The sequence below is a fragment of the Hyperolius riggenbachi genome, chromosome 6 (genome assembly GCF_040937935.1).
Source record: "Hyperolius riggenbachi isolate aHypRig1 chromosome 6, aHypRig1.pri, whole genome shotgun sequence".
NCBI lineage: Eukaryota > Metazoa > Chordata > Amphibia > Anura > Hyperoliidae > Hyperolius > Hyperolius riggenbachi.
Window position 1 is genome coordinate 204,385,216 of NC_090651.1, and position 26,567 is coordinate 204,411,782.

Sequence of the window (26,567 nt, forward strand, 5' to 3'; positions counted from 1 at the left end):
CCTTCAACCTCCTCACGGAAGGCACCTCCAAACTACCCGCCCACCCACCTGGTCGATGGCAGCGAGACCTACGCAAGCTCAACCCTAGCATCCTTGCTGACCCCCTCCATGCCCTCTCCTCCACTCTCCCCACCCTAACCTGTCCTAATCTTGCTCAGTATCGCCAAACTCTCTAATCAGCCCTAGAGAAAGCTGCTCCACCAATATTCCGCTGCAACTGCCCCTTTAACCCCCAGCCCTGGCGCACTACCCATACTCGCAACCTCCAGAGGGAAACACGCGCCACTGAACGGAAATGGAGGAAAACTTGACTTAACCAGAATTTCCTACAGTACAAGACTAACCTGCTGCAGTTCCACACTGCCCTAGCTCATGAGAAGCCGGAATACTTTACCAAGCTCATCAGAGCACAAGCTTCCAACCCCCGGCGTCTTTTTGCCACTTTCAACTCTCTGCTTAAACCCACCCCCCACCCTCCGTTTCCTCCCTCTCTGCCACAGATTTAACCACCCACTTCACAAACAAAATTGTCTCCATCCGTCAGGAAATATTCAATCTTCACCTCCCACCCCCTCCCAACCAGCTCCTCCTCCACCCTATCCTCCCCTCACCTCCTTCACTGCTACTACCACTGAGGAAGTCAACCACCTACTGCAGACTTCCCATACCACTACTTCCCCCCTTGACCCCATCCCTTCTGATTTACTCCAGCCTCACTTCACGGAATTGGCCCCAGTCCTCACTACCCTGTTTAACCTCTCCCTATCCACAGGCACCTTCCCCTCAGACTTCAAGCAGGCCACTGTACTACCCCTGTGTAACGATCGGTGTAACACAGAGAGGATCTGATTACCGGTGAACTGCAGTCTCACCAGGAATACAGAATATACCCGATTATTGGTGATCTGCAGTATCACCGATAATCAGATATATCTACTAACCTCTGGACACCAGAGAGAACAAGTGAGTGTTAGATGCAACAGTATACTTTGAGTACTTCTCCAGAAGTATGTTCCTTCCTATGGCCTAGACTCTCCAGGGGGGAGGAGCTAGGCTGAGGGTAGGAAGGACAGAGCGTGAGTGACACCCGAGAGGGAGGGTGTCACTAACAGGTCTGGGAACTGCCTCTAACAGTAAGGCCAGTTCTCGAGGTCGGCAAGCCAGGTCGTTAACACACAGACAGATAAGGTACAGATTCAGGAGGCAGATACGGAATCCAATAACCAGTCAGGGTTTGGCAACGGAGTATCAGAATAGCGCAGTACAGAATCAGGAGGCAAATACAGAGTCCAGAAACGAGCAGAGTTTGGCAACAGGATATCAGAAATAGCAAGGTACAAGATCAGAGTTCAGAGGAATAGTCAGGCAGGCAGAAGGTCATAATAAATAATACAATTCAATGTTCCTAATGCTAAGGTGTGAACGCCTTGATGTCAACACCTTTGGAAACTATGCTAGAACACAGATACAGACAAGGTCTGAGTGCTACCACGTTGTGATCGCAACGGCAGACAACCAGAGAATGACCAGCACCCAGTATATATAGTAAAGCGCTCTCCAGCGCCTCCCCTAAGTGCTGGACCAATGGCAGGTGGTGAAGATGTCAGCTGACCCGCCTGGTCAGCTGACCCTTTTCTGGCTGTCATATAAGCTCTGCCTCTCAGCGCGCGCGTGCGTCCTTCTGAACCTGTGTGGACTAGCAGTCCCAGCCACACCAGACATGTCTTGTAATGTAAACATTGATTCAGGCGCGGGGACGGCCGCCCCGCTCTCTAAGCGAGCTGCGGTTTCCCTGCGTCCGGCCGCAATGTCAGCTGCTTTGCCATGCGTGCAATCAGCCGCCTCCAACGCGGACTCCACCGCTCTGCCCATGCGGCAAGCGGCGGTTTCTACGCGTTGTGCCGCCATGTTAGACGTGGAAACAGCTGCCTCACTCTGAGTCCTTGCGGCGGCTTTTCCGCGTTTCCTCACACCCTGCTCAAGAAACCCTCCCTCGACCCCTTGCTACCCTCCAACTACCACCCTATCTCCCTCCTCCCCTTTGCCTCAAAACTCCTTGAACCAAACGCCTGACCCAGTACCTCAATGCCAACTCACTGCTAGACCCACTGCAATATGGATTTTGGCCTGCCCACTCAACCAAAACTGCTCTCACCAAAGTGGTCAATGACCTTGCCATAGCTAAAGCTGAAGGTAATACTCCATTCTCCTCCTCCTTGACCTTTCAGCAGCTTTTGACACAGTAGATCATCCCCTACTCCTCCAGTCCATGGGCATTCACGATCTCGCCCTGACTTGGCTTTCATCCTACCTCTCCAACGCTCCTTGACGACCTCCTTCAATGAGTCCTCGTCCACCCCCAACCACCTCTCGGTGGGAGTCCCCCAAGGCTCGGTCCTTGGCCCTCTACTGTTCTCCCTATACACATCCTCCATTGGCAAGGTTATCTCCTCCATGGGTTTTAACTATTATCTATATGCAGATGACACCCCGACCTACCTCCATACCCCTAACATATCTACCACTACCATGGACAAGGTCTCCTCCTACCTATCAGCCATCTCCTCCTTGTTCCTGAAACTAAATGTAGACAAAACGGAATTTATGATCTTCCCACGCCGGCCATCCATGAACCTCCCAGATGTGCATATCACTGTTAACCACACTACCATTCGAGCTACCTCTCAAGCCCGCTGTAACATCTGTAAGATTCGCCCTTTCCTGACCTCAGCCACCACCAAACTCCTTATCCATGACCTCTTAATTTCCCACCTTGACTACTGCAATGCCCTTCTGTCTGTCTCACTATGACCCGAACAGCCCCGCTGCAGTCCATCATGAATGCGTCAGAATTATCCACTCCTCCCATCGCTCCACCATGGCGGCTCCCCTCCTTGAATCCCTCCACTGGCTTCCTATCCATTCTATTATCAGATTGAAGATAGTGTGTCTGACCTACAAATCTGTCCACAAAACCTGTCCAACCTACATTTCTGAACTTACTCAGAGGTACACACCTAGCCGCTCACTCCGCTCTTCAAATGAACTTCGCCTGACTGCCCCCCTGCATCACCCAGTTCCATGCACACCTCCAGGACTTCTCAAGAGCTGCTCCAACACTATGGAACTCCCTACCTCCACCCATTAGGGCAGCCACCTCCTTCAACATCTTCAAGAAGGCCCTCAAAACTCACCTTTTCACTCTGGCCTACTACCCCTCACAAGTGCTCTAAACCCACAGCTGAACTCTGGTCCCCTACCTTTCGTGTCCTTACCTCTCCCTCTAGATTGTAAGCCTTTGGGCAGGGTCCTCCTCCTTTTGTGTCCTACCTGATCTTGCACCTCGTTTACTGTGAACCCATGCTGTGCATTTGAGTGAACCTAACTTGTCTAATCTCCATGCTCCATCCAGTGACTGACTAAGCATTACCTTGTACTCATACTGTGCTGCGTGATCTGGTTTTTCTTGTATTCCTGTATTGTCATATTGCTGTATGTCACCACTAAATATTGTCTGTAACCTAAACTAATGTCCAGGTCTGCGTAATATGTTGGCGCTTTATAAATACAATAAATAAATAAATAACAGACGTATACACAGACACTGGAGGATAGAAAACGTAAGAAGCAGAACGTGAATGTGGAATGAAAGCATCCTATAAGAATATACTATATAACAGCAAACAATTCCTATAGCAATGATTATTACTTTTGGTGCTAGGTTTACATCCTGCCTAGTAATGCTGTTACAATCATAGTGGGATCTTCACTCAGTGTTGTTCAATCCTCCACCTGGGTACTGTTGGTTGCATATATTTGTGGATTGTCACAGCATTTTGTGTAATTGATCAAATAAACAGCTTCTCTCCAGTGTCTTACCGTGTGTGATGGTAGATCATAGATATTACACTGTCAAGTCACATTATTATGACTACAACCTACCACTAATGTAAGGGATGCACAGCCAATAAACTTATGCACGGGTCACACAGACCTTGAGAGTATTTAAGTTGGCATATGCAGAGCTGGATTTGTACTCTTCACCTCCTAAGGTTCTGCTGTCAATCCCCCTGGTCAAATAAGTTTCTCCAGTAAGCAAGCGCATGTTGCAAGCGAGCATAACCATACTTAGACATACATGAGTAAGATCCACTCATGCCCAGTAGAACTAAGTCAATTGTGCATAGTTTTTTTTCCTCTGTGCACGAGCCACAGTTGCGCACTAAAGAAACCTATTAGACCAGCGAGAGACCCAGCCCAGAAACGGGGTGTAGGAAGACACTGGAAGCCTCTGAACTATCCAGTAATATGGGAGGGCCCATCAAAGTTTTTGTTGGGGGGCCACATGATTTATAGTTATGTAGTTAGATTGCATGCTATGGGTACAGGGCCTTAGCATCTTGGAAATGGCATGTTTAAGTTATCAGCCATTATCCTGTAAATTAGCTGTGAGCAGTGTTCTTCACTGGTGCTTTCAGTTCAGCAAAGGAAGGGAAACATTGGTCAACCATCTTCAGATCCTGCTGCAGATCATAGACATGTCAGTTTTACCGTGAGACCTTGATTACAATAGGGAAAAACAGAGTAATGAGCACATCAGTGACCTGCTAACTTGCACTGTCTAGTCAGTAAGGCGAGCAGGAGCTATGCTGTATTGTGATGCTGGCTATACTGTTTGTCTGAACTGCCAGAATTACCAAACTGTTTGGTAAAATTACAAATCTATTTACAGGACAGATATTGCTTAAGCAAATCTGCCAGCATTCCGTGCCCAGTCCCTTTGAATATCATTCTCTTGAAAGAGAATGTTACATTCAGAGTACTTGTTTTATCATATTCTAGTATTTAAGACATCTACTTATCTCAATCCAGTAACAAGATTGAAAGCATAAAGCAGATGAGCATGACTTCACTTGCTCATCTATAACTAGACACAGGGTACACTTCATCTCCTCCCCCTCAACCCATGTTTTCATTTGCATACAGATTGTCACAGCCTGATCTCAGTCTCCCTCCCAGTCCTGTATTGTGATTAACAGTGAATTCCCCAGGACCAGCAAGGACATCCCCGTATGACAAAGTGATTGCTTAGTAACTGGAGTTATTCAAGGACAAGCATAGTCTATAAATAAATTTCCTGCAAAGAGGAACTGAGATGTTGTTTACAAATATTGATTTGGTCTGTTTATCTTCTCCACCTTTTCACTATATTGCAACGAGATATTGTGCCACGACAGATTTAGCGAGCAATTCAGTGTTCAGACACAAGCAGTCTGCCCTCTGAGCATTTTGCAGACTTTCTTTATCCAAAATCCTTTGTTCCACCAACTATGTGTGTTTGTGTTTATGAGGGCTGGAGGGGTGATGAACACGCAGCAGACTCTAAAGAAAGAACAGTAGCGGTCATGGAAAAATGTCATACCTGCTCAGCTGATTTCCCCCTGAGAACATATGTTCACTAAACCTACGGACATTAGATTTTTTTTACCTAATCTGGCTGAGAACAGCTATATATGGCACCTGTCATCTAAAGTCCCCTGTCTATTGACAGAAAATATGCAACACTCATTTTTTATATTTTTATGAAGATGATTACTTCCTGGTTGTAATGCTGATTATCTACAATTCTTTAAAAACCTTTATCATTGCAGTTATTACATTTTAATATACAGTACGCTTTAGAATGTAACACTTTTTTACATCACGGACAAGTTTGTATGACAGGATCGTCAAACCTCGTCATCTGCGTACTTGTTTCAGGTGAGTGAAACAAGGGGAGAAAGTATTATAGCCAGTACCATGTAAAGAACATTTTCAGAAGTCGGTCAACAATGGCAATGATGGCTCTCTCTTTACAACAACTACCAATTATCATAATATGCTAATTTTGCTCAAGGGGAAATTCATGTAAAATCTCACAATTACTGTAATTACGATTTAGAAATTGATTTCATGTAATCCATTCCTGAATTTCCCATATTAAGTGAAATTACAAACGCAGCAGTTGTAAATGATTTTTCACAAAAGGTGCAAAGAAATGTTTGTGCAAAATGAAATTTACATTGATGTCAATACCCCTTCCTTTAGTGTTTAATATCAAAGCGCCCATACATGTTATCATCACCAAATGTCCTAGGTATGTTATTTCCAAATAAAATAATGGCGCCATACATTGTACCAGGGAAATATTTTAAACGTTGCAATAACCACGACAAATGGGCAAATAAAATGTGTGGGTTTTAATTACGGTAGCATGTATTATTTTAAAACTATAATGGCCGAAATGCATCTGGAGGCCCCCCTTTTTAAAGAGTGCCCTCAGATTGCACCATTAATCCCCTCCAGGGCCCCTACCTCCTCTTGGGCATTGGTCTATGGTATTCACATACTAATGTGAACTGAGCTGGTAGAGCACACAATTATGTAAACTGAGCTGGTGGAATACAAGCTAAAGGAAAATGAGCTTATAGAGTACAAACGAAAGTGGTGTCAATAATTTTTTTTAAATGACCGCTGATAAATACACAGTGGGCCTGATGCATTACCATATCAATGGTCACGCTAGATGAGTGCCATGGTACCATGGGTCATGCTACTACCATAATATGCGACAAAAAGAGGGCTGATCTGCACCAAAAACCATGATACAAGTACCACTAGGTTTGTCAAAATCATAATTAATTTTGTTATACATAATTAACATCACATATAAAAATACGTAAAAACATATTATTCACTTCCCTAGCTTGTATATTATAATAATAATATGTTTAATAAACCATGATGATGACCTGAGACCTTAATATAATATTGACCCCAATCACGGATAGAAACCCGGGTTTCTGATAAGGAATTAATAAGCAACAATCTGTCCCTATGAGATAAAGTCACCAAAATCATAAATAAATTACATAGCAATAGTTGTATGCACATTAAAAAAAAGTGGTTGAGATGAAAGTGGTTTTTTTTTCATTATAAAAACTTCTTAAAGAAAGCATCCGTCCTGTGTCCTCGTCGCAGCTCCGCTTACCACTGGTGGCCCGGGGACCCCTCCAGCGCAGGATGTCCACTACGCCTGCGCGAGCGGGTCTCTGAATCGCACTGACATCATCCGGACTGTACTGCGCAGGCGTAGATGTCAGCGCGACCAGTAAGCCGCATGCTGGAGCGCAGGAGTAGCCGTTCTGGAAAGCCGACCTGGCGAGGTCGCCATCTCCATCGGAGGGGACCTGGAGCCACCGGAGCTGCGGCAAGGGCACTGGACGGATGCAGGGGGCTGGTGGAAGCCCCAGGTAAGTGTATATTTTATTTTTACATTGCTCGGACCTTCCCTTTAAGAGCAAAGGAATGTGAATCTTCTGACCCGCAGCTGTACACTGTGAGCTGAGCTTGCTCAGAACTGTGTATATTGGTAGTGTTGTCTGAAAACTTTACACTGCTGATACAGGCTGCTCTTAATGGGCTCAGCTCACACAATGTACAGCTCAGGGTCAGAAGATTCACACTCCTTTGCTTTTATTGCTGTGGCGGAGAAGATTGTTAGCAGGGAGGAGGTTTGAGTGAGTGAGTAGTTATGTGGAGAGGGATAGTTGATAGTAGGGGAGCTGCTGGGCAGAGAGGAAGAAGGAAGAGGTGATTGGACCGGTGAAGAGGGTTGCTTTTGAAAGCTGTTCTGTAGTGTTTCAATTTTGCTCACAAAATATGCTGCAAAGTCTTCTGCAGACAAGCATGTGGTTGTAGGGGGAGGCGGGGGGTGGAGAAGAGAGCTGAAGGTGTTAAAAAGTTGTTTAGGGTTATGGGATTGTGAAGAAATGAGTGTAGAGAAGTATGACTGCTTTGCAAGTGAGAGAGCGTCCCTGAGCTGAAGCAGCGTGTTTTTATAGTGGACGAAGTCTTCTGCATTGGAGCTTTTCCTCCACTGCCGTTCTGCTGCCCTGGACTGTCTTTTCAGTTGTTTGATGGGTTCAGTCAGCCAGGGCTGTCTGTTGATGTGGCGGTTGCGGAAGTTGGTGAGAGGGGCGGCTGTGTTCATGACAGCGGTGACTGTGGTGGAGTAGTAGATGGATGCTGACTCGGGGTCGGTGTCGGACGACAGGGAGCCCAGGGGTTTTAGAGAGTCAGCTAGGGAGCAGAGGTCGAGGTTGCGATAATTCCTGCATAAGCGTGATGGCTGCACTACAGTAGCTGGAAGAGGCAGGGAGGGGCTGATTGTAAAAGTTATGAGATTGTGATCTGAAAGTGGGAATGAAAAGTTGTTAAATGTGGAAACTGGGCAGAGCCGGGTAAAAACTAGGTCCAAAGTGTGCCCATCTTTGTGGGTGGAGGTTGAGGACCACTGGAAGAGGTCATAGGATGAAGTGAGTGAGAGTAATTTTGTGGTAGTGGAACAGTTAGTGTCTATGGGGATGTTAAAGTCCCTAATGATGATGGAAGGAATGTCAGTGGATAGAAAGTGGAGGTGCCATGTGGAAAAGTGGTCAATGAAGGTGGAGGCTGGTCCAGGAGGACGGTAGATGACAGCAATCTGGAAGTGGTGAGGGGAGTAGATGCGGACAGCAGGAGCCTCAAAAGAAGAGAAAGCCAGAGAAGGTGCAGGTGCAAGCGATGCAAAGGAGCAATGTTCAGAAAGAAGAATTCACCCCCATGTTTGTCACCCGATCTAGGTGTGTGGCTAAACTTGAGGCCACCATATAAAACGGCAGCTGGAGACACAGTATCAGATGGGGTTAACCATGTCTCAGTGAGCCCCAGGAAGGTGAAAGCATTAGTGATGAACAGATCATGGATGTGAGCTAGTTTATTGACTACAGAGCGTGCATTCCAGAGGGCCCCAAATATGGGAGGGGGATGCATATAGATGTATATACATGTGTATACATACACAGCTCACTTCTACCCCAAAACGTCCAGGTCAGCTTTAAAAATATGTCCCGCCCTCCCCCGCCGACATCACGCAGCTCTGCCACACTGATTGGCCACCGGGTCCCCGGAACAAGAGCAGGGATTTGGGGATCCCGACGGCCAGAATATGCTGCAGATAGCCGGGGACAGAGGGTGGAGTCCCACTGCGCAGCGCCGAACGCGCACGGGACTTCAAAACAGAAAAAAAATGGAATTCCCTACCCCGACCTAAGCTTGGGCTTATCTCTCACAGCTCATTTTTCCTACCCCAAGCTCAGGTCGGGGTTACCGCAAGGGAGGTTAATCATGGAAAACCACAAATAATTATATAATATACATTTTTTAAAAATATAACTGCTGTCTTCTCTGTTCTCTCCTTCCTTTGATTGAAGTACATCATCTGCAGTGTTGTTATTCGAATCCAGGTTTCCTTATTTGGAAACCCGGATAATGCAATCCGAAGCACTTCAGCTCCATTGCGAAGGGAGTCATGGAGCTGGGGGAGGGGGCCCTGTCCAAAAAAATTGCTATGGGGCCCAGTGAGTTGTAGCTACGCCCCTGTCTGTGCACTTTTCAAAAAAGTTAGTGCTTTGAAAAGCGCTTGGCTAATGTATTTGAATGGCATTGATCACACCAGGACGATGTGATTTCTTTTTCCTAAATGCAAACGTGGGTCCTGTAGCATTTCTGAGGCGATTCAGCCTCAATGTTAAGTATAGAAAAGTGGAAAATCACTCTAAAAAGCGCTAGAACAGAGCGATTTTCCAATGTTCTTTTTTTTTTTCCAAAAGCTGTACACTTCCAGCTCTACTGTACAAAAAATAAAAAATTGCTACACCAAAACGCACCAAAAATCTCTAGGCATAACTAGAAAATCACTACGTACATGCCTAGAATCGCTTACAAAAATCACTTCTAAAAGCACTGAGCGTTTGCAATTACGCTAGCACTTTTAGGTGTGCAGCAACCCTAAGAATGTGGAGATAGAGAAAGGAACAGCATATAACGATTGAAACCCACAGAAGCACGCTGAAAGGCTCTGGTAACAATATGGAGGATACTTATCTGTAGGCAAAATATTGCACAGTGTGATCTCAGTAAGCCAAAGATTAGTGTCAGTGTAGATCAGGTGAGGCAAGCCAAGGGAAGGTTCAGATCACCAGGTAGCTATTACTACTGTAATAGCTAATAGATGTTACCAGAACCTGCAACTTCCACCTTCGAAACATCTCCAAAATCCGCCCCTTTCTAACCCCAGACACTACCAAGCTTCTCATCCATGCCCTCACATCTCCCGCCTTGACTACTGCAATGCCGTACTATCTGGCCTCCCCTTAAAACGCATTGAACCCCTTCAATTAGTCATGAATGCAGCAGCTAGACTCATCAGACTTTCCCACTACTATGCTTCCACTTCTCCCCTCTGCGAAGCCCTACACTGGCTCCCTATCAGCTTCAGGATCAGTTTTAAGGTTTTGTGCCTTACCTACAAATCTGTGCACAAGACCTGCCCAACCTACATTTCTGAGCTCGTCAACAGATATATACCTGCCCGTCCCCTCCGGTCCTCCAATGATCTCTGCTTGACCTCCCCACGCATTTCTCATTCCCATGCACCCTTACAAGACTTCTCAAGAGCTGCCCCCACCCTATGGAACTCTCTTCCACTCCCCCTTAGACTCGCTCCTTCCTTCAACACCTTCAAGCAAGCCCTCAAAACACATTTCTTTAAAATAGCCTACCCCACATCTACCACACTTTAACTCTCTGTCAATCACCCTTTCCACAGTCCTACCTTATGTGTCCCCCCACCCTTTAGATTGTAAGCCTTGGCAGGGCCTCCCTCCTCCCTTAGTGTGTCCTTCTTAATTTTACTAACTCGTACTTGTTTTGCCGGGTCTCTGTAAACCGCATTTTATACCCTGATTGTATGTATAACCTTGTGCTATGTTGTATAACCGTTTGCTACCTCTCTGTCACCCCTTGTTGCAATGTATGTATCCCTATTTATTGTCCAGCGCTGCGTAATATGTTGGCGCTTTATAAATACAATAAATAATAATAATAGCGTAATAATACCGCGGCATCCTGCATTAGCCCATAAAGTCTTATGTTTTCAGTAGTCACATTGCTTTAAAGCACAACATTGTTTTACTAATGTTTCTGAAAAAAAAGCTAACTGCCTGGCTATAAAGTACTTTGTTGCTTTCTTAAAACAAAAAGTATTTACATGTAATCTTTTGTGTTTTCTGAAAAGCATTAATTAATGGTTCTCCATCCAGGAATAAATGGGATGTTCCCTGCATAGTATTTGAGCCCGTGTCTATTTCTTTTGCTTGTACCTCCTGTATAATCCCGGATTGGCGTAAACTAAAGGACCTCCTGCCCAGAATATCTACAAGTGTGTACAATACCTTGTTTCATGTTTGTTTTTGGACACTTATTTTAAACACATTTTTTGTTTTTTACATTAATTCTTTTTGTAAGTAAAGGCTTAGTTCATTTTTCTGTTTCCTCCCCTTCACAGACATTCAGGTTGATGAGCCCACGTCTAGTCCATGCCATCAGCTTAACCCTTAAAATTCCGCCCGAGTGGTAAGACAATAAACCTTTTATTGTGCTGGCAATTAGCATTCACTTTTACTCATAATGCAGAATGGCTCTGCTACAATCAAAGCCCATAAGAATTACAGATTGCCCAGCAAGCTCATGGTGAACCAGAACTCCTAGGAGTTTGTAAGGGGCTGAAAGAGGTAAAAAAAAGCCTCCTTACTAAAATGCTATGCAACACAGAAGTTTGCCTTTTTAAAACAGAAGGTATTTGTGATTATTCAGGGTGAAGCTCTCTAGAAGGAGAGGTAAGCAGCTGCACTGACAGGAACTAAAGATACATAGCAAGACACTGCACTTCAATTTAATAATATGGACTGATCCTATCAGTGTGGGGTTTTCTGAAGCTGTCAGTGGCAAACGCCAGACACAAGGTTTATGATAAAGACAGGGGACAGTGGATAGTATGCTGGCTGATTGCGGTGTCATATTATTGTGAAAGAGGAATCTGAAGTGCTGAACATTTCTGTTTCACCATAAATGCCCGTTGACAAAGGGAACTTTATAAAAGGGTAAATGTGGAGTTTAAAATCTTCATCAAAATTCTGTAGTGTTTACGTGAGTGATAGTCCAACACATGCAAATATGTATCTACATAATTCAGTTTAGAAAAAGAAATTCGCTTGTAAACATCTTTTCATATTTTGGTAGATAAGCAGTTGTACAGGTACATCAGCACTTAAATAAAGGCCACAATTGTGTTAACAGAACAGCAGTTTCAGCTCCTACCTCTTACACCTCATCTTGATGTGAGTCAGGTGTGAATCCTCTCTGCCCCCCCCCTTCAATTGTGGATACAGAACAGCAGTTTCATCCCCTACCACCTGCACCTGATGTGAGTCAGGTGTCTACCCCACCCCACACATCCCTCTTCTAGATCACTCTTTCACACATAGGCTATCATTCATAAAAGTGTGTTCGGTAAAAAAATCCATGCAGGAAAATACCGCATTCGGTATTTTAGACTTCTGTGTGCTCATTCATAAAAATGTTTACAGTTGCGATAGCACTGCAGTATTTTCCCGAACTAGGCTGGCTGTAAGCTGGCTGAAACACTGAGTTGTTACATTTTCTCCTCCAGAGACTGTGTTACAATAGAAGAGGCAGCCCCAGCATCCCTTTAGATGTGCATTTTTTTTTAAAAACTGCCTCTCCTTGCTCTGAATCTGCCCTGAATCTGTCTATTAGTCTTTCTAAACAATCTATTTAATTGTCACAGCTTAGAAGAACTTCAAGAAATGTTACACATGCAGGCTTTCTGAGGTGAAATATATGTGAAAACAGGTACCCAAGGGGTTAAAAAACACAGCCTGGGTATTCTGGGATGCCTTGTTTGCTCTGCTCTCACTGCTGCTGCCTGGTAGGTCTGTCTCCATTAGCTTTGCTGTTAGCCGCATGCTTATCGAGTCTTCAAAGGGAGCGGTATTCTCCGTACTGATTCCGCTTGCTCTAATCTTTATGAATTGACGTATGGTGACATGTGTTGAGATAATCACCGCACAAGGCGGTAATTTATCGCTCTGCCCTGGAATGTCAGCTTTTCATGCGGAAACAGCTTTTATGAACAGACATTTTGCTAAGTGCTCGGTAAACTCAGCTGTTTTCAGCATTTCCGCATGCGAGAATGCTTTGTGAATGATAGCCATAGTCTTCTTCTAGTCTAGTCTAGCTTCAACTTAAAATGAGTTATCCAGCAAGACCACTTCACACTTTACACTTTCTTTTGATATAACCACATTTAATATATATATGCTCTTTTTGCACATATGCTATCCAGCCATTCATGGGCTTCTGCATTTTTCCAATATCTTACTAGGTGTCTACTTCATAACCTTAACCATGCCCGTGTCTAGGGCCGTGCGGGGCGTGCCGCCGCCCTGAGCGCTGTTGGGAGGTGGGGGCGCTGTAATGGATGGGGGAGCCGGTGCCGCGGGGAGGGCAGCCTGACCTCTCCCTTCCTCTCCTCTCCCGGGCCGCCCTCCGTGCTCCCCCCTCAGATGCGGAGCGAGCAGGCAGGAAGCGCTGTATACAACTCACCTCCCTTCGTTCCAATCGCCGCTCTCTCGCCGCCGGTCTTTTCCTCTCTGCCTAGATGCTGATACACACGCTGCTCCCTGTGGCTCCAGCTCCCCAATCCATTATGGGGGGAAGCTACCTATCTAACCTATACTGGGGGGCACCTACCTAATCTAACCTATGCTGGGGGGCAGCTATTTATCTAACCTACTGGGGGGCACCTACCTAATCTAACCTATACTGGGGGGCAGCTACCTAATCTAACCTACACTGGGGGCCACCTACCTAATCTAACCTATACTGGGGGGCACCTACCTAATCTAACCTACACTGGGGGGCAGCTACCTATCTAACATAATCTAAAAAAGATGAAGCGCTCCATAGTGCATTATCAATGGGTGATTTTAATCACAAATTTCAAAGTTCTACTTACAAAATGTCAATTCGCTCATCAGCGGTACAGTCCACCGCTACACACTTATGCAGGTTGGCAACAACGCGCTGTGGCCAGCAGCGCGTTCTCCGATATCCGGGGAAGCCGTTTCGCGGTCGGTGTGGGCGTGGCTGTGTGTTTAGCGTGCGTATGGCGTCATTACGCGTTTCGGCGCTCTGCGCCTTCATCAGATCAACCTATCTAACCTACACTGGGGGCAGCTATCTAATCTAACCTACGCTGGGGGGCAGCTACCTATCTGACATACTAGGGGGCACCTACCTAATCTAACCTATACTGGGGGGCAGCTACCTATCTAACCTATACTGGGGATCAGCTACCTATCTAACCTATACTGGGGGGCAGCTACCTAATCTAACCTATACTGGGGGGCACCTACCTATCTAACCTATACTGGGGGGGAGCTACCTATCTAACCTATACTGGGGGGCAACTACCTAAATCTAACCTATACTGGGGGGCACCTACCTATCTAACCTATACTGGGGGGCAGCTACCTAATCTAACCTATACTGGGGGGCAGCTACCTATCTAACCTATACTGGGGGCACTTACCTAACCTGTATTGGGGGCACCTACCTTAATCTAACCTTCACTGGGGGGGCAGCTACCTAATCTAACCTATACTGGGGGGGCACCTACCTAATCTAACCTATACTGGGGGGCACCTACCTAATCTAGCCTATACTGGGGGCAGCTACCTAATCTAACCTATACTGGGGGGCAGCTACCTAATCTAACCTATACTGGGGGGCGCCTATCTAACCTATACTGAGGGGCACCTACCTATCTAACCTATACTGGGGGGCAGCTACCTATCTAACCTATACTGGGGGGCAGCTACCTATCTAACCTATACTGGGGGCACTTATCTAACCTGTATTGGGGGCACCTACCTTAATCTAACCTTCACTGGGGGGGCAGCTACCTGATTTAACCTATACTGGGGGGCACCTACCTAATCTAACCTATACTGGGGGGCAGCTACCTATCTGACCTACACTGGGAGGCAGCTACCTAATCTAACCTATGTTGGGGGGCAGCTACCTATCTAACCTACTGGGGGGCACCTACCTAATCTAACCTATACTGGGGGGCAGCTACCTAATCTAACCTACACTGGGGGCCACCTACCTAATCTAACCTATACTGGGGGGCACCTACCTAATCTTACCTATACTGGGGGGCAGCTACCTATCTAACCTACACTGGGGGGCAGCTACCTAATCTAACCTACGCTGGGGGGCAGCTACCTATCTAACATACTGGGGGACACCTACCTAATCTAACCTATACTGGGGGGCAGCTACCTAATCTAACCTATACTGGGGGGCACCTACCTAATCTAACCTATACTGGGGGGAAGCTACCTATCTAACCTATACTGGGGATCAGCTACCTATCTAACCTATACTGGGGGGCAGCTACCTAATCTAACCTATACTGGGGGGCACCTACCTATCTAACCTATACTGGGGGGAGCTACCTATCTAACCTATACTGGGGGGCACCTACCTAAATCTAACCTATACTGGGGGGCACCTACCTATCTAACCTATACTGGGGGGCAGCTACCTAATCTAACCTATACTGGGGGGCAGCTACCTATCTAACCTATACTGGGGGCACTTATCTAACCTGTATTGGGGGCACCTACCTTAATCTAACCTTCACTGGGGGGGGGGGGGCAGCTACCTAATCTAACCTATACTGGAGGGCACCTACCTAATCTAACCTATACTGGGGGGCACCTACCTAATCTAGCTTATACTGGGGGCAGCTACCTAATCTAACCTATACTGGGGGGCAGCTACCTAATCTAACCTATACTGGGGGGCAGCTACCTAATCTAACCTATACTGGGGGGCACCTATCTAACCTATACTGAGGGGCACCTACCTATCTAACCTATACTGGGGGGCAGCTACCTATCTAACCTATACTGGGGGGCAGCTACCTATCTAACCTATACTGGGGGCACTTATCTAACCTGTATTGGGAGCACCTACCTACCTAGCTAGCCTATACAGGTGGCAACTATACTGGCTACTTATATTGGAGGCACCTACCTAACTAACCTATACTGGGGGCACCTACCTATCTAACCTATGCTGGGGGCAACTATTCTGGCTACCTATATTAGAGGCACCCACCTAGCTAACCTGTACTGGGGCACCTACCTATCTAACTTATACCAGGGGCGCCTGCCTATCTAACCTATACTGAAGGCAACTATCCTGGCTACCTATACTGGAGGCACCTACCTGGCTAACCTATAGCGGCGGCAACTATACTAGCTCACCTATGCCTGGCTACCTACAGTGGCTTGCAAAAGTATTCGGCCCCCTTGAAGTTTTCCACATTTTGTCACATTACTGCCACAAACATGAATCAATTGTATTGGAATTCCACGTGAAAGACCAATACAAAGTGGTGTACACGTGAGAAGTGGAACGAAAATCATTCATGATTCCAAACATTTTTTACAAATCAATAACTGCAAAGTGGGGTGTGCATAATTATTCAGCCCCCTGAGTCAATACTTTGTAGAACCACCTTTGGCTGCAATTACAGCTGCCAGTCTTTTAGGGTATGTCTCTACCAGCTTTGCACATGTAGAGGCTGAAATCCTTGCCCATTCTTCTTTGCAAAACAGCTCCAGCTCAGTCAGATTAGATGGACAGCATTTGTGAACAGCAGTTTTCAGATCTTGCCACAGATTCTTGATTGGATTTAGATCTGGACTTTGACTGGGCCTTCTAACACATGGATATGTTTTGTTTTAAACCATTCCATTGTTGCCCTGGCTTTATGTTTAGGGTCGTTGTCCTGCTGGAAGGTGAACCTCGCCCCAGTCTCAAGTCTTATGCAGACTCCAAGAGGTTTTCTTCCAAGATTGCCCTGTATTTGGCTCCATATATCTTCCCATCAACTCTGACCACTTCCCTGTCCCTGCTGAAGAGAATCACCCCCAGAGCATGATGCTGCCACCACCATATTTGAAAGTGGGGATGGTGTGTTTTGAGTGATGTGCAGTGTTAGTTCACCGCCACACATAACGTTTTGCATTTTGGCCAAAAAGTTCCATTTTGGTCTCATCTGACCAGAGCACCTTCTTCCACATGTTTGCTGTGTCCCCCACATGGCTTGTGGCAAACTGCAAACGGGATTTTCTATGCTTTTCTGTTCACAATTGCTTTCTTCTTGCCACTCTTCCATAAAGGCCAACTTTGTGCAGTGCACGACTAATAGTTGTCCTATGGACAGATTCCCCCACCTGAGCTGTAGATCTCTGCAGCTCGTCCAGAGTCACCATGGGCCTCTTGACTGCATTTCTGATCAGCGCTCTTCTTGTTCGGCCTGTGAGTTTAGGTGGACGGTCGTGTCTTGATAGGTTTACAGTGTTGCCATACTCTTTCCATTTCTGAATGATCGCTTGAACAGTGCTCTGTGGGATGTTCAAGGCTTTGGGAGTCTTTTTGTAGCCGGCTTTAAATTTCACAATAACTTTATCCCTGACCTGTCTGGTGTGTTCTTTGGACTTAATGGTGTTGTTGCTCCCAAGATTCTCTTAGACAACCTCTGAGGCCGTCACAGAGCATCTGTATTTGTACTGACATTAGATTACACACAGGTGCACTCTATTTAGTCATTAGCACATATCAGGCAATGTCTATGGGCAACTGACTGCACTCAGACCAAAGGGGGCTGAATAATTACGCACACCCCACTTTGTCGTTATTGATTTGTAAAAAAAATGTTTAGAATCTTGTATGATTTTCGTTCCACTTCTTACGTGTACACCACTTTGTATTGGTCTTTCACATGTAATTTCGATAAAATTGATTCAGGTTTGTGGCAGTAATGTGACAACATGTGGAAACCTTCAAGGGGGCCGAATACTTTTGCAAACCACTGTATACTGGGGGAACCTATAGCTGGCTACCTATACTGGGGTACCTATTCTTGGCTACCTACACTGGGGGGACCTATACTAAGTGCAACTAGACCTGGCTAACCTATACTGCGGGCACCCATACCTTGCTCGGGGGGGGGGGGCGCAATTTTTACACCCACGCCCTGGGTGCATTTTAGCCTAGAAACTGCACTGACCTTAACTAATAGGGTATATATTTCAACTAGCCTCAGCCAGTGCTGGTTAAAGAGGACCTAAACTTTTCCACATGAGAGAAGGAAAACACAGAAAAACCCACCCTGTTTGTATTTAGGGATAACAGACTGTCTAATTCTACCTTGGAAATAAAAATGTGCTTTCTTAAAACAGGAAGTATTTGCGATAATTCAGGTTGGAGTGAGCTCCGAGATGTCTCCAAGTGCATCACTGCTGAATATATGCAACTTAACTATTGTTGCCCTTAGAAGCTAAACACACCTCCGGATCCGCTGGAATGCAATGATGTGTCAGCTTGTAATTAGTACAGAGCCATAATAATCCAACATACAGAGTAGGGCTTGAAACACCCAGAGGTACAGACTAACCAGCAAGCTCATGGTGAACCAGAACTCACTGGAGTGTGTAAGGGGCTACAATGGTCCTAAAAGCCCCCTTACTTAATTCTTCCTTATCTGCTAGTAATAAATCACTGTAATTTGAGCTGACACCTCTGGGTGATCTGTGCCACATTGTGTGCTATTCAGACAGGCTATATTTAACAGGGATGCTCGGATAGTACATTTTAAAATCCAAATTGATCCGGATCCGGTTTGGATATCCAAATCCGACCTTTCAGATATCTGAACCTATTCGGTCGTGGATATCCGACCTATTCGGATATCCGCATAGACAAACCAGAAGTGCCTTTTAAAATGCTTTAAAAACAACTGCAGAGTGGCGCAGCGGAAGTGTACTGGGCCCATAACCCAGAGGTTGATGGATTGAAACCATCCTCTGCTAGGCATGATTTCATTTTTGCATCTCGCTTTATCGCATGGGCAAAACAGTTTCTATAGCTCTGTAAGAGAAAGTGTAATAAGGGCCCTGCCGTAACATAGATCTTACGGTAGCTAAGACTACTCCTGGGCCTTTCTTGTAGTTGAAGAGATGAGTGAACTGTGACACCACACTTAAAAAAAAAAAAAAACACAGCAAACAGCAAAGCTTCCCCATATTGGAGCATTGGATTTGGTAAAGTCTTAAGCCAATGTGTTGTAAGCCACAAGTAAGCTTTAGGTTAGCAGGAAGGGTTGCATGGCCACCTAGCTTTTCATCCTTCCCACCCTTTCCCTGGAATCTTCCAGACTTCAAATTGCTGTCCTTTGCTGTGTGTGTTACACCAGCATCATCCAAGGGGGCAAATGAACTTTCTTATTCTGAAGTCTTGAATTAAAGCCTGTAAGCAGTATCACCATGTGTCCCACTGCTTTCATCTAGCAAATTAGGCAAATAATAGGGGCGTAGCAAAAGGGGTTGCAGAGGTTGCGACCGCATCGGGGCCCTTGGGCTAGAGGGGCCTCGAGGGGCCCTCCCAGGCGAATAGTGCGGGAAAACTCTGCCATAGGGTGCGATGGTAACGCTGGCCGAATCGCTACCGCTAGCGATTCGGCCAGCTTTTCCATCCGAATCGGCGCAGGAGGCTGCGGATCCCATAGCCATGCATGGCACGGCTGATGGGATTCGTCTGCTTTCCCCGCAGACCCGGAAGAGCCGGCTCGCGTCTCGCAGAAGCGCGCCGCTCAAGTGGAATCGCGCCCTAAAGAAAATGTTTTCTGTAAAGGATATTATGAATTTGCTAATCTTTTAGAGCAGAGATGAAGTCTTGGGTTTAGGAACGCTTTAAGCTTCTTGTCTGGCAGAGAGAAAGTATGCTCTAATATACCTAGCAGAAATGTTTCAGAAGTCAAAGGTATTTTGAAGATTTTCTAAATTCAAATTGAATTTCTCCCCGGTAATGTACTATTTTGGGACTCACCCATAACACATAAAAATAGTGAAAAAAAAAAAACTATTCGCCCACGTATAGCACAAGAGGTTGGGATCGAACATATTATGTTTTTGTGGTGAAATGTAGCTGCGGAAAAACAGTTTGACTGCAATTACTCTTTCTCTTGAGCTATATGTAATTTAGCACGGTTAGCTAAACTGGAAGACCATTTTTCTTCTGTGAATGCTGGCATCTCCCTTTTCCATGCAGTGAAAATTTGGTCCTTACTGTGGTAACAATTTATGCAATGTTGAAATTACCTTCTCTACATCAGTCTTAACTAGCTTTAGTTCTATTACATGTGAACATGTTGACAATGTTGGACCTCTAGGGGGAAATTGTATTCTAATGGCATTTGTAAGTTGTTTAGATACACATGTGGAATGTTGTGGAAGTTGGTATACTGTATTTTAGTTTGTATCTAAAGGTAAAATCCAAACATTGCTTAGTGTATGTGATTTTAAAGGAGTTAACTTCCAACAATAAAAATTCTGAGACAACACAATACTCAGATAATTGAATCTATGCATGTGATAATAAGTCTTCAAGAAAGAGACCTTCATTTTCTTTGACAATTTTTTTCTGATTTCCCCCTAGATCTGATCACAAGGGTCATGAATAACCACCCTAGAGTGGTGAGCCAGAACAAACAGACCAGGAAAAATATTGGGATAAAGGGTAGCTGGGGAAAAATAATGGAGGAAGAGAAAAGGTTGGAAAGAAAAGGATAACACATCTCTTAAACCTCATTTAAAGGGAACCAGAGAGGAATGCTACGTTGAAATAGAAAAAAGCTTGTATACATACCTGGGGCTTCCTCCAGCCCCATAAGCCTGAATCGCTCCCACGCCGCCATCCTCCACTTCCTGGATCCGCCGGTACCGGGCCCGTCATTTCCGGCGGACGTGGCCAATTGTCCGCATCACAGGGGCTCCCTCCATACCCGTACGCATGCGGCTGCGCAGTAGGCAGCCGCAAGCGTACCTGTATGGAGGGAGCCCCCTGTGATGCGGAGAATTGGCCGCGTCTGCCGGCCGACTTGCCGACTCGCGGCAATGACGGGACCCGGTACCGGCGGTTCCAGCAAGTGGAGGACGGCGGCGTGGGAGCGATCCAGGCGTATGGGGCTGGAGGAAGCCCCAGGTATGTATACAAGCTTTTCTTCGTCCTCTCTGGTTCCCTTTAACTCCTTATCCCACATGGTTCTGACCAAAAAAGGTGGTCCTTGAAATGGGAGGGGGTTCTGCAAGAGGATCCCTGTAATACAACATTGTACATGTTATGACAAGGGTTTCCAATTTGGTGACCAAACAAGGTAGGGGTATATACCTCCATGTATGTGGCAATAGACCCAATAAAGAGAAATGGAAAGATTTATGGTGTCATCTAAAAATTAAGAATGTTTCAACCAGCATAGTAACGTTTTTTTTTTTTTTTTTAATGTGCACATAATGGTAACAATGATAATGCAAGCTTTTGGATTAAATCCCTGAGAAATCTGAAACCAGTGTTATGTGTAATCAAACTTGCTTCATTTTTGTTACCTGGTGGAAAACTAATCAGCCACAGCCCAGTTACAACACCGTGTTTTTAAGCTGTGAGTTATAAATGTCTTTTGTTCAGAAATCCTCTTTCCCAGATGAGATAGATGAGATCATACATAAATATATTCTTCTGTTTTCTTATGTGTGTGTTTTCTGTGTGCTGGTAGTTGTTTAGCTCATTCGTTTTGCATTGGAGCCTTTCCCAGAGCTTCCATTTCATTCTGTGAAGAGGAGTGTTCAGGATAATTGTGTCATCGTCACTATTCAGGAGATATTCTGAGATCTGGGTGATTAGTCAGATATTATTCTGCTTCAGATCTGTACAACCAGAAGAAAGCTTCACAGACATCTTTAGCAAGCTATTTTCCAGCCCATAATTCTTTCTAAAAATATCAAAATGAGAAAAAATTAAATTACGTAAATAAGAATGATTTACTTCTGTAGTTTAACATCTGATTGACAATTGCATCTGACTAGTCTTGGTTCTTTTACATTCTTCACTGCTCTAAAAGATCGCTCTAAAGCAGGGGTAGGGAACCTTTGGCTCGGGAGCCAGATGTGGCTCTTTTGAAGGCTACATCTGGCTCACATACAAATCAGTAGGGGTTGATTCACTAAGCTACACTGCGCAAGCAGCGCAGCTTAGTGTGGTAGCGCAAGTAACATTTTCAAAGTAGGCACGCTACTGCTGTAGCATGCACTACTAACTTACTCGCGCTTCCCCAAAACGAACAGCTGCTTCAATTGTCCCACCCTGGACCCTGTCAGGTCCAGTGACTTTGTAGAACGAGATCCCCGCACTTTGATTGGCCAGGCAGCCTATTGGGCAAAAGTGCGGGGATCTCATCCTACGAGCGAATCAACCCCCAAGTCAGCTAGCTAATTGTACAAGCTGTTAGTTGGTATTTCTCCTGTCTGGCTCTCGTGGAAATTGCTGATGTTGCTTAAACCCAAGAGAAGACGTGTCTGACACTTCCTTTGCCCGGCGGATCAACTGTATACACATCACCATAGCAACAAGGACATGAGCCCTCTGCTGCGCATACGCACTGTCCAACTTTGAAACATATTGTATGGCTCTCACAGAATTACATTTTAAAATGTGGCGTTTGTGGTTCTCTCAGCCAAAAAGGTTCCTGACCCCTGCTCTAAAGTCTGTGTGTGGGCAGCATAAGGTAATGTATTTTGTTTTACTTAGATCAGAGGGACAAAATAAAAAAATAAAATGCAGAGGCAAAGATCTAACCTTATGAAAGAAAAGAAAGGCAAGGTAATTGTTTTGCTTTATAATCCCACAGTATCTTTCATCTATTTTGCAGATGATGTTGTATTTCAGGTTTTCTTTGCATCAAAATATATCACCCTAAATTCAGCATAATCTATTACTTTTATTAGTAACTAATATAAAACAAGCTTTGTACAGTCATAGAAGTGTGGTTCTTTCTGCATTTTACTTGTAAAGGCCCCCCCGGTTTACAAGTAAAATTCAGAGGATTGCAGCAGAAGCCATCACTCAGTGGAAGCCGGGCGCAGCATCCTCTCTTCTTCCAAAAAAAGCTCTGCAGGGTATGTCAGCCTTTAGAGCCGTTTCACACCAAAACCGATTCACTATTAGTAATTTGGGAGCCATTTAATAGCGATTTTGGGTGAGCGATTTTAAAGCAATTTTGTAGCGATTTTTACAGCACTTTACTTTTCTATGCAAACACAGTGGTAAATAGCCCATATGATTACATTAACCAAGAGCTTTTCAAAATGATAGCAATTGCAAAATTGCTGAAAATCGCTTTTGGTGGAAAACAACTCCTACTATAGGAGAGTCTTTTCATTCTGTCTGTAAATATTTTCTGTTTGCTGGTTATAACTACAACAGTCTGTTTGCAAAGTAAACCTGTGAAAGAACCTTTATTGATATCCATATTTGTTGTTAACTGGAAAGTGTAATTAGTAAACACGTAATATTTTCTTTTCTTCAGTAATTGAATTGGCAGTGCAACAAACTATGTCTGTCTCTGTAGATTTTACGGTTATAAGCTATCATCTTCCATCTCACACACACACACACTCACAGAGAATCCATGTCATTCAGGCTACTGGCAGCACTGCTTATCATATGCACATACTTCTCAACAGTAGTGACGACAGCTCCACTTTGGTAGGGTGCACACTGTACTCTCACCACTAGATGGCATCCTAGACATTTGCAAGGTGTCTTATGTCTTATGTCTTACAAAACTCATTTTTAATATAGACACAATTAAGAGATGACCAGAGGGATTTTAATAATTAGAGATGGCCAGTGGAATTCAAATGATTCCAGTTTGCATGCAGCTTGGAATTGGACATTCATGCAAGCTGGATTGGACTAATAATAGTACAGTGAGAGATTGTGTTTTTGACTCTCCATTCCTTTTACATGAACTAGAGGATCACCCTGCAAAAAGCTTGAAATAAAAAGTTAGGAGGACATACAAACCCACCTAACAAAATATTCTGTTAATATAGTGTGGAATGGGTGGGGGGGGGGGGGGGGCAGAGCCGACCAGGATGGCGTGAGGACGTGTTTGATCAGAGCTCCTCACTCTCATGACAATTATACCCTCGTGAGCCCGCTTTAATCAGCCGTTTTCACTCCACAAGTTATGGGAGGTGTCTCAAAGAAGAAAGGGACAACTTCTAAGGAAAGCTAAATCATCTACACAACAGACCGCTACGAGATATCGCCGTTCGCTAGGCCCATCTCAATCATAGATGGCGGAAGGCTCCACAAGCAAAGGCGCCAAAAGCCTAGACAGCGCAGAAGCTACAGATAGGTCTCTTAGTGAGATCTGCGATTATCTACATAGTCTGCCGACCAAGTGACCTCGCAGACTTGGCAGACAAGATCACCAGGGCCTCCCGTGCTGACATGCAAGAGATTCGCACAGATGTAACAGAGCACGACAATAGGCTACACGTACTCGAGACCGGGCTGCCAGAAGTTCGCACAGAACTGGCCAAGCTCAAAGAAGCACATGCACAGCAGCAGAAAGTTAACTACCTATTATGTACGGGCATGGAAGATCTGCAGAATCGCAGCAGAAGAAACAATATCCGCATTAAGGGCCTTCCGGAGACGGTAGATGATCAGAGCCTACTCACTACCTTTACTACCATCTTTAACGGCCTGCTCGGAAACCCCACGGATGACCCAATCAAAGTAGACAGGGTACACCGCTTGCTGAGAGGCAGAGCTGCGGCTCATAGCTCTGCCTCTCACGGAATCGCTGCCCGGATTGCCCTCCCCGGCAAGTTAGGGGGGATTTAGATAGTGTACAGTGGCGGGAATGCGGTGGTTATTTAGGGCTAACATGTTAAACAATATTTTGTGATAAAAAAAAAATTTATTTTTAAGAGACTTCAGAGTCTTTTTAATGAGTTCAGTGAATTCAGTAGATTCGGAGCTCTGTCCCTCTTCAAAATCAATTACTATAAAAGCGAGGCTTTGAATATAAATCTAGACACAGATTTACTGAATCAGATTAAAAGTAATTTCCCTTTCAGAGGGAATTTAAAACATTACCTACCTAGGCACCAAACTGACACCTGATGTTATAGAGATATTCAAGGCTAACTTCCCGCCTCTTTTGGAAAAGCTGGTATCCGACCTTAAAAAATGGAACATGCCGCACTTTTCCTGGACAGGAAGAATATCTATTATAAAGATGAATCTCATGCCACGCTTGTTATACTTATTTCAAACCCTCCCAATAGCTATTCCAAATGTATTTCTTAAACGTGTTCAATCTGTTTTTAACAAATATATCTGGAGAAGCAAACCGCCGCGTATTAATAGGTATGTCCTTTACAGGACCAAAGCAGATGGAGGACTAGCAGTCCATGATGTACAAAATTATTACCGAGCTGCCTGACTTACACGCATAGTAGATTGGAATAGACATGTCAACACTAAACAATAGGTGTCTCTTGAGCAGGCACTTACCTTTTCTCCACTTCGACTCAAATAAACCTAAAACCCATTGGGTTGATTGATTGATACCTTGATTGCTTGGTCAAGAAGAGAATGCACCCTGGGGCCACAAGGTAAACTACCCCGTAAAAGATCCAGAGCAAGGTAAGCGCATCTGAGGTCTATATCATAGCCATATAGTTCTAGGTTATAGGCCGTTTCTGAAGAGAACCATGTTGTTATTTGATGCAGTTGTGCAGCTTTATAATATTTTTGGAACGAAGGTAAGGCTACACCACCCTCTCCATTGGGGTTTTGCAGTGGACCCTCCGATACATCTCCAATACCAAAAAAGAATTCTATACCCCCATTTGGAACAACCCCAATCTCCCTGAGTTCATGGACCTTCCTGATACTCACCTCTGGATATCTAAGGGCATAACCTTTTTGGGACAGATCTTGGAGAGAGGCAAGCTTCTCTCATTTGAGGCCCTATCTTCCAGATTTGTTCTTTCTCCCATATTCTGTTTTAGATACATCCAGTTATCCCATGCCTTTAAAGCCCAATTTGGTCCTAATCCGGTAAATATACACACATCACCTATTATAGACAAACTTAAAAATGGTCTATATTTACACATGGTGGGTGAATTATACTCGATCCTTATCCAGCACAAATCAGACACTCACAATGCTCCCTTTAGGGAAAAGTGGGTTGCAATTGGCCTTGAAATTAATGACGAAGATTGGGATGATATCCTAGACTTACCTCTCCCTCAATCAGAGAACGTCTTACGCAGGTATATATTATACAGCAAGCCTACCTCACCCCCCTAAAACTAGCTAAATTTGACACTAGCGCATCTCCCGTTTGCCCTAAATGTTCATCCTCCACTCCCACATTCTTCCATTTAATCTAGGAGTGCCCTCCCATTACAACATTCTGGAAGCAACGAATACAATTCCTACAATAGAATAAAATGGGTTGCTCTGTGAAGATGGACCCTGCTTTGTGCATTTTAGGCCTAATAACCGATGCTTCTATGCCCAAAAACACTAAACTATTTATATCTCAAACTTTATTCCAGGCTAGACAAGAAATAGCCCAGAAATGGCTCTCAGCTGAATCTCCCACGCTTCAAAGCTGGATC

General features: G+C 44.9%; 1 protein-coding gene across 9 annotated transcripts in view; it reads left to right on the top strand.

The window, feature by feature from the left end:
• Positions 1-26,567, top strand: part of LOC137521286 (CMP-N-acetylneuraminate-beta-galactosamide-alpha-2,3-sialyltransferase 4-like) — a 696,719-nt gene that overhangs the window by 546,094 nt on the left and 124,058 nt on the right. The window contains exon 8 of one of the 9 annotated variants that reach the window (XM_068240331.1): positions 11,429-11,496. The exons of the other annotated variants lie outside the window; for them this stretch is intronic. The gene's annotated coding sequence lies outside the window, so the exon portion shown is untranslated. The remainder of the gene's footprint in view (positions 1-11,428; positions 11,497-26,567) is intronic. 9 annotated transcript variants of the gene reach the window in all.